This window comes from Myodes glareolus, chromosome 4, assembly GCF_982192425.1.
Source record: "Myodes glareolus chromosome 4, mMyoGla1.1, whole genome shotgun sequence".
NCBI lineage: Eukaryota > Metazoa > Chordata > Mammalia > Rodentia > Cricetidae > Myodes > Myodes glareolus.
Genome location: NC_142029.1, coordinates 53,995,132 through 54,004,657, shown reverse-complemented (window position 1 = coordinate 54,004,657; position 9,526 = coordinate 53,995,132). Strand labels below are relative to the sequence as shown.

Sequence of the window (9,526 nt, the reverse complement as noted above, 5' to 3'; positions counted from 1 at the left end):
GAAAAATGAAGTGAAGGGGGCACAGAGGAGAGGAAGAATAAGAATAAGAGTAAGGGGAAGAATAAGGAGAAGAAAGAAGGAGAGTAAGGGGAAAAAGCATAAGAATAAGGGGTGATCTCTACAAGGCTTCTAGTTTTTACAGATATAGTTGGAAAATTCCATAGACAAGGACAATGATAATATGCATATCAAAATCACAAAAAGAGCAGGTAGAACCTGACAAAGCAGTGCTCTGGATCCAGACAAGAACCAGCATTCAAGGAGAAGTATCTGATATTCCAAACCATTAGATAAAGTTACTTACTAAACATCCCTGAATCCTGGATTCACCCATTCTTATCTAATCTCTTTGTTGATAACCAGCTTTGGGGGATGCTCAGTATTTGTTTGTTAGCAAAGGTGGGGAATGCTGCCTTCCTGCTCAGTGCCTATCTTCTGTAGAAATTTCTATGTGGTCTGTTAGCAAGTAATTTGGTGGGATTGATTCTATGTAAATTTGACTGCTAGAGAAAGAGTGAATGCCAGGCCTCCAAAGCCTCCTGGTGGGGGGGGAATGGAGCAAGGTCACTCCACTGCCCAGGCAGAGGTTACACTGCTGCAGTGGTCTGGGAATAAATCCCATTTTGAAGAGGAAAAAACATGGTGTCACAAGGTTTTTACATTTATGACAGTGTCTTTTCCAAAAGACAAGTGTTCCATGTGGAAGTGTAGACCATGAGCTGATTATAACAAGATCAAAGGAAGGATCATTCAATAGATTATGGATATTTATCATCATTTAGGGGGCTTGATTACAATTGTTAATGGTCATGGTCAGGGAAAAAGCTGAACAAAAAAGGTTAGATTCAGGGATCTCTTCTGTAGGGAAAAGGGGGGTTATAGAAAGATAGAATAAAAGGGAGGATTTTTAAATCTACCTTTGAGCAGCCATTAGTCTCAAATATTTTACATCAGTATGGATTTTTATATATTGATACAAATTTAAGGTTATTTTTGCTATACTGTATATATGTTTCCACTCTTGTTTAAGGTTTTGTACCTATGCATCTTTGTGGTAATATTTTGTTTGTGCTGTAACAAAGTTTGCCTGAGGATCAGAGTGTGAAATGAGCCACTAGTTGGTCACAGAGGCCAGATAGTGGTGGCACACAACTTTAATTCCAACACCCAGGAGGCAGAGGCAGAAGGATCTCTGTAAGTTCAAGGCCACCCTGGGCTACACAAGATTATTATAAAAGCGAAACAAAGTGAGGTGGTGGTGGTGGCTCACACCTTTAATCCCAATATTTGGGAATCATATGCCTTTAATCCCAAAACTAGGGAGATGGAGGAAGGAAGGGGTATGGTTGGGTGGGGGAGGAATATAAAGTGGGAAGAGATAGGAGCTCAAGTCTGAGAACTTGTAGAGACAGGATGTCCCCTTTGGTCTGAGGATTTCATAGAGGTAAGAGCTAGTGGCTGGTTGCTCTGCTTCTCTAATATTTTAACTTTCACTTCTAATATCTGACTCGGGGTTTTTATTTTTAAAACCAATTAGAATTCGTGCTACACAGCTTGTTTAAAAATTTAATGTAAATTTCTAATATTTAAAAGCTATTATTATAAACCATTTAGAATAAACACATTTAGAATAAACATTTAGTAGTTAGTCATCTATAACAATCAAACTTGTGGTCATATTAGATATGTTTTTAAGGTCATGCAGAAATATATTTTAGATAGGTAGTTTTCAAGCACTTCAAAGACCTACAGAATATGACGTTTAAATGTTTTAGTAACATAAAAATTTTCATAATAGTGAGACACATCTGCTCCTGGTAGTACCAATTTACTTCAAAAAAGGATGGTGAGGACTTCCTTTTTTCCCCGACATCTTAGGGAGGCTGCAGTGGTTGTCGCCTCTCTCCGAGCTTCATCATGCCGCCCAAGGATGACAACAAGAAGAAAGATGCCGGAAAGTCGGCCAAAAAAGACAAAGACCCAGAAAATAAATCTGGTGGCAAGGCTAAAAAGAAGAAGTGGTCCAAAGGCAAAGTTCGGGACAAGCTCAACAATCTAGTCCTGTTTGACAAGGCTACATACGACAAACTCTGTAAGGAAGTTCCCAACTATAAACTTATTACTCCAGCTGTGGTCTCTGAGAGACTGAAGATTCGCGGTTCCCTGGCCAGGGCAGCCCTTCAGGAACTCCTTAGTAAAGGGCTTATCAAGCTGGTTTCAAAGCACAGAGCCCAAGTAATTTACACCAGAAACACAAAGGGTGGAGATGCCCCAGCTGCTGGTGAAGATGCAAGATCAGGTTCAATCAGCTGTACATTTGGAAAAATAAAACTTTATTAAATCAAAAAAAAAGAGGATGGTGAGCATCAAAGAACCTCCATATAGAGTTTGCTTTCAATGTGACAAAGCTAGTAATTTAAGTAAGAAACTTGCCTCGACTGCTGAGAATGTACTGTCCAAACTAGATAAATAGGACACACACAAAAAGTGACTGTTAAACTTTGCCAAGACAGGGTTGGACAGTTCTTCAAAATCCCTGCTTCACAGAAAAATCTGTCAGATACTCTAGGCCTATAGACCAAATATAGATGCCCCAATGTTACAGAGGAGACTTGGGTGACTATACAGGCAGTCAGATGTCTCTGTCATTTATATAGTTTTAGAAGTTGTTTGCTCTGCAATTCCTGTTTACTCAGATAATTATATCCTTCTTGGATGTCTAATGAGAATTGAAGACTTGATAGTATACAGTTTTCAGTGTTATAAAATTCAGAAAAAAACTTACATAAGAGATATAAAGTTTATAGGGTTGAGAAACATAAAAGCTTAAGTTGTTTATCTAAGAAGATGTTTTTAGGTCTAAAAAGATATTTTTAGGATGCTAATGTAAGTTATGATAGAAATGGTTTAGGTATAAAACTTCATACTCACTAAGATATGATAGATAATTCAGTACTTCCTTTGAATTTGCCAAAAACATATGGACTAAACATTGTGAATGTAATTCTTAGTTGATAATTGATTTTGTTTAGGTAATTTTACTTTGTCAGAGTGAAAACCTTTTCTTTTTATTTAGACAAAAAGGGGAAATGTTGTGGAATATTTGTACACTGTGTGAAGGTGTGATTGGTGTAGTAAAAAATTGAATTGCCAATAACTAGGCAGGAGGTATAGGCAGAATTTCTAGGGATAAAGGAAGAAGAAGAGGAATCTAGGTGCTCACAGGAAGCCAGGAGGTATGGAGCGGAAACAGGAGGTGCAAGATGAAAAAGAGGTAACACCATGAGATAGGACATAAATCAATATAAATGAGTTAATTTAAGTTATAAGAGCTAGTTAGGAGCAAGCCTAAGCTATAGGCAGAACTTTCATAATTAATAAGAATTCTCTGTGTCATTATTTGGGAACTGACTGGCAGGACAGAAGAAGTCTCACAATAAGCTGGAAGGAAGATGTACTCTGGGAGCTTCATCAATGAACTTATTCTTGGAATTCCAGCCTTCAGGAGCTTGGGAAGCAGTGAGTGTCCTGTTCTTTTAAGCTACCAAGTCTCTGGATTTTTGCAGAGCAGTCAAAAGACGGGTGCTCTTGTGACTCCAGTGTAGAGAATAGTTGACTATGAAGTATCCTACAAAGATGATCTGGCTAGCCCAAAAAGCAAAGCACACATGTTATAAAGTTCTTTCTTAGCTATAAACTTTTACAATCAAAGTAGGCTGTGTGTTCGTGGTTTCCACAAGCATTTCAAAAGCCAGGTTTTGTGTTTATTACACAGGGATTTCAAAATAATGTTCTTGACTCTTGCTAGCGTCATATGCACTGTTTGTGAGCCAAGAATGAAGCTACTTGCAATTAATATAATAAGAAAAAGAGCATTGGACCTCATGGTTTGTGCCTGCCTGCAATTCCAGCATTAGAGAGCTGAGGTAGATGGATTGCTTTGAGTTCAAGGCTATGCTGGTCTACATAGCAAGTTCCAGGCCAGCTTGGAATACAAGCGTGAGACCCCATCTCTGAAACAACTAAGAAGACAAACAAACCTAAAGTAAAGAAAACAGCGGGAGTGACGTGTTGAGTAGGGTGGAGTACAGGCTCCAGAGGGAGTGAGACCATATTAGGTTTCCTCTCTGTAAACACTGATCCTTGGGTACAGAGATGCTGGGAATGGAGGGCTAACATCAGACATAAACTAACATCAGGACCAAAACTGAAACCTGACCCTGAGACCTAAGTGGTGGATTCAGGCCGTGTGTGTTATGACCGAGCGTAAGCAGAAAGTGTGATCTACAAGCAATAGAACCACTTGGGCCCCTGCGAACGACCAAGCTGACTGCAACCAAACCACGTGCAGATCAGCTGCTGTCTGCTTCTTGTGCAACCGGGACATGCCACACAGGAATGGGAAATCTGAGGGTGGACTCCGTGTTGTGTGAAGCAGACACTGAGCTGAAGTGCTAGAGGTTCCCGGAGCAGTTAAACTGAGAAACGGTACAAAGTCAGTCTGACAACCGGGATGTTTGTACATTCCGTCCTTCATTCCTTCGACAAATATTTAGCCCTCACACTTTGTATGCGAAGCACTCATGCTAAGCCCTGAAGCCGTTTCAGGAACATGCGCGCCATGATCAAATGTTTTGATTGATTTCTTCCCTGGCAATATGTCTGCCTTTCAATCCTTGCCTCTCCGCTCAAATTTAACCCTTATCTTTGAGAACTTTTTAAAGTCGTGGAGCATTGATTCCCAAAGAACGGGACCCTAGTATTTACTTAAGGTCTGTGAGACAGTTTTCAGAAGAGTGAGACGCTGTTCTCAGCGCAGTCTGGGACCGTGTGTGCTTCTGTCACTGTCTAAGAACTAATGTCCACTGCCTGTAGATGCAAAGCAAAGCAGGAGCACGTGTAAGTCAAACCAGAATTTAATGACTTCTTCTTGTTTTTGCTATATCTGTGCTTCAGTTACTTTTATTTCTGTAACATAATAATGACTTCCCGTTTATAGTGGTGATATATAACTTCTATTTAAAATCTGCTTAGGTTACGTTTCAGCCAGTGAGTCAGATGGAAGCAAATACCAAACACACAATAAGGCCAGAAGTGGCTATACCTGGGAGCAAAGAATGGATGCAGAGGAGGGACGGATGAAGATGGGGGAGGCGGGCAACCACACACATCTTCACTTATAAATAAGCTCAGTAGTTCATACAGGACCTGCAGAAGGAGCCTGGACATGGGCAGCTTCTCCTTCTGTAGGAATTCTGGAGGGTTCCCTGGATGAGGTTTTCTGTGGGGAGAAGTTGGCATTGGAGCATAAGGCCTTCTACTGTGAAAATGGGTGTCGCGCTTGATCATGAACCTCCAACTTGAGAAGGCTTTAGTAACAAGGTTTTTCTCAAGATCTATACCCTTGGAGTTAAGGAGTCAGTGTGTGTGGGAGGGGGCATTCCAACCTCACTCTGAGTAGGTCCTGACAGGCACTGGAAATCTGAAAGATTAGTTTAGAGCTGCAGACCTGGCAGGAGGCACCGAGCATGGACCTTCTCAAAGTGGCCTTCTCCTTGTGGGACAGTTGGGCGATTTCCCGTTTCCTCTGCCTTTGGCTGCCAGCAATGGTGGGCTGTTTCAGCAGGTTTCCGTATGCTTATGCTGCCCAGGAGACTCACCTGAGTGTTTGCCACCATTAGGAGGCATTTCTGTGGGAGCTATTGGGAGGAGACTGTGTGGATGTAGGAGGCTCACAGTTCCCAGTTCTCGACATAAGCCTAGCACATGGCTGGACTTGAGTGTTCCTTAGAGGACGCCGTGAAATGAGGATGCTAAAATTCTGCCGGACCTGGCTATTTATGGGCAGCATTAGTACCACATTTTCCAGCGTCTTGAAATTTCCATCTTTCTCTAGTGGGAAATTATAAGGCCTAGCATCTGTAAATTGCTTTGAGAATAAAGCGTGCCTGTGTGAGTAGGTGGCATTGTCTGCCTGGCACAGACAGAAAGACCCAGCACTGGGGTGGGGTTTCCGGGTAAATAAAGACTTTTCAAATTAGGAGGAACCGTGGGATTAAACTGACTGTGAGCCCCAAATGCAGAGTGCACAATCAGCACTTTGCCTTACACGACCAGATGGATAATGCTGTTTGGGGATTACAGTGTGGGTCGTTTCTGAGGATATACGATTACTGACCCAGGCTGGGACAGCGGACAGGCCGTGGGTACATCTGCAGCTGTTCAGCACACATTTCCAAAGGTTTCCCAAAGAACATAAGTAAGCGATTGACTGCCCGAGTGATGTGGGATCCTCACAAGTGTCATCAAGCCCCAAACTCCTTGCTAACAGGGCCGGCAAATCCCGCTGTTTGCAGAAACGTCATTTAACCAATGCCTCCCACAGGGCATGGGGTCTCTCAGGTTTCTCCATAACATGGCATTACAAGTAGAAACGCCACATCGGAGAGATGGCTTTCTGGGATCTCTAACCTGGTGGCACCAGCACAGATTTGGTAAATAAGTAAAGATATGATGTTGGCATCGCTGTGGACGGAACCACGCAGTCCGGGGAGTCAGAGCTTCTGGAACGGTCTTGGCCATATGAACCAGGAGAATTCATTCCCGTCAGCAGGAAAGGCTCCTGTCTGTGTCAGTGACGGGTCTTCCCTCTGTGTTGTGACTGCCAGCTGCGGGGCACCATACTAAATGTTATACATTAACTCTGTGTTCACCAGACAGAGCCCAGGTGTTGGCGCGGAAGGAGCACCGTTTTGTTCTCCATAATGAGGATGAAGCAATGAACCGGAACGAACCCAAGGCCCACTGGTCCGAGAAGATGGACTAGGGGTGGGAGCAAAATAGCCATTATTAAAATAATGATAGGAAAGCGACTCCAGATGAGGCCAGACGCTTGTCACACAAATCAGAGCATGCTGGTGCAATAATTCCTAGTTTCTTATGCTGCACAGAAATTTTACCCGATCGGCTTGATCCTGAAATGAGTAACACACTGGGCATTGGCTGGAGATGAAGAAAAACAAGATATTTTCCCAGGAGGGCTAGGGGCTTAGGTGTTTGGCGACCTGTGGCATGCAGAGCGGTTCCAAAACCTCTAAGTGGGGCAGGGGTTTGCAGCAGAGAACTTTCAGCCAGAGAAGCCGAGACCCAACAATGAAATGTGGCACAAAAATAGACAGTAACAAGGCAGAGAGAACGAAACCGCTCCCCACATCAACAAAGCTTTCTGTGCTCTAGAAATGGAAGTGGCAGGAGCTGTCCTCGCCCTGAAAGGCTGCTCTTTGGAGGTAAGCGGGAACACACGTAATGTCGTGACTGAGAAGAAAGACGGGCTGGGTGAGGGCACAACAGCCGAAAATGGACACTAGATTCTGAACTGAAAATGCATCCAGCTCTTTTGGCATGTAACCAAGGGAAGATCTGAGCAAAAGTCTTGACACAGAACCCTGGGAACCCAGAGCCCAGACACTGACATAGAAGATGAAAGAGACAAAAGCTAACCAGAGAACCAGGGAGACAGAATGAAACCCTGTGAGTTGAGCACTTGCTTAATTTTGTTTTTTTTTTTTATTATGTCTACGTGGTGTGGTGGTTTGAACACGAATGGCCCTTTAGGATTATATATTTGGATATTTGGCTCCCTCTTGGTAGAACTGTTTGGGAAGGATTAGGAGACATGGCCTTATTGGAGGAGATGTGTCACTGGGGGCAGGCTTCGAGGCTGCAAAGGTCTAGGCCTTTCGCAGTTAGCTCTTTCTCTTTGTCTCTGTGCCGTGTGTGCTTGTGAATCAGCTGTGGGCTCCCAGCTTCTGTTCCAGTGCCATTTCTACCTGTCTGATGCCATGTTCCCCCACCATGATGGTCATGAACTTCAACCTTCTGGAAATGTAAGCTCCACATTAAGGGCTTTCTCTTATAAGTTGACTTAGTCACGGTGTTTTGCTATGGTAGTAGAAAAGTAATGAAGACTCTCTCTCTCTCTGTCTTTCTCTGTCTCTGTGTCTCTCTGTGTTCGCATGGACACACATGCCCATGAGACTAAGTACCACAAAGAGAGGGCATCAGATCACCCTGAAGCTGGAGTGACAGGCAACTGTGAGCCACTTGACACGGGGGCTGGGAACTGAACTAGGAGCCTGTACAAGCTCTTAACTACTGAGCCATCTCTCCAGCCTCTGAACACTTGCTTTCTTCCTGTGATATCATACAAGCACGGGATGGTTCATTCCACTTTACTCTCCAGCATTTCATAGGAATTGGACACAGAGGCGTGGGGTCCCCTCTGGAAGTTTGCTGCTGCAAAGTGGTTTAGCTGCAAGTTTCGAGAACTAGAGTACACTGCTTTGAATGGAATTTGCCTTTGTGTGTGGCCATGTGTACTGTGTGGCTCAGGGCATGCCCAGAACATTTTTCTTCATAGGGAAGTTGTGTGACCATGCCTTGTGACTGTAAATAAATGCCTCTACAGCCTTCTCTCCTTTCCATATGATGCAGGCAAGTGGTCATCTCTGTTGCTTTTGATATACATGGGAAGTTGAGAATGACGGAATCATTCTGAGAATTCGCAAACATTGTTTTGCTTGTCTTGGTACCAAGGCCTCATACTGTTGTACAGGTTGGGTCTTGTACCGAAACTTCAGGGTCAGAAGTTAGTGGCTCTGAAAACCACCTGCTTCTGCTTCTCTCTGTCTGTGCACATTGATGTGGGGCTGTAAGGAAGCTGTGTGTGTGTGTGTGTGTGTGTGTGTGTGTGTGTGTGTGTGTGTGTGTGTGTTTGTAAGAGAGAGAGAGAGAGCGCGCTCTATTTCAATTTTATGAGGATTTATTTATTTATTTATTATGTATACAATATTCTGTCTGTGTGTCTGCCTGCAGGCCAGAAGAGAGCATCAGATCTCATTTCAGATGGTTGTGAGCCACCAGTGGTTGCTGGGAATTGAACTCAGGACCTTTGGAAGAGAAGGCAATGTTCTTAACCCCTGAGCCATCTCTCCAGCCCCTTTATGAGGTTATTGTAAGGGCTAATAGCCGTTCAGAAATTGTCCCCCAAACCACCACCAATGTCCCTGCAAGAAACAGTAAAGAAATTGCTAGACCACTCATCTGTCTGAGAGACCTCGAGACCTTATTCACCTGCTTTCCTTTCTCCCTGATGGCCTTCTTGCTCTTTTCTGGGTGGGAGAGAAGTCACTATTGACTAACTACCCTGAGGTCGTCTGTCCTCACTCAGTGTCTCCCTGTGATCCTGTGTGAGGGCTTTTCTTGCTGCTGGGTTATGGACAGACACTGAGGCCTAGTGTCTGATCACATTTTTAATGAGAACACATATCTACAAGGTTACCTCGTAGGGAGTTAGATCTAGGTTATATTCCAAATCCTGTCAGCGAGCATCTACATCCTGCTTCTAAATTTTAAGGAAGTTAACTTCCGTCAATAGAGTGAAGCTTCCCATTGACGGTCTCTGGCAGGTTTTGTGGGGTATCTAGGGAAATGTCCTTTTATCTGGCTTAAACAAAATTCTCTGGTT

The 9,526-nt window shown here is 43.5% G+C and overlaps 1 pseudogene; it reads left to right on the top strand.

The window, feature by feature from the left end:
• Positions 1–1,902: 1,902 nt before the first annotated feature.
• LOC148122266 (small ribosomal subunit protein eS25 pseudogene) lies at positions 1,903–2,286 on the top strand (annotated as a pseudogene).
• The last annotated feature ends 7,240 nt before the right edge of the window (positions 2,287–9,526 follow it).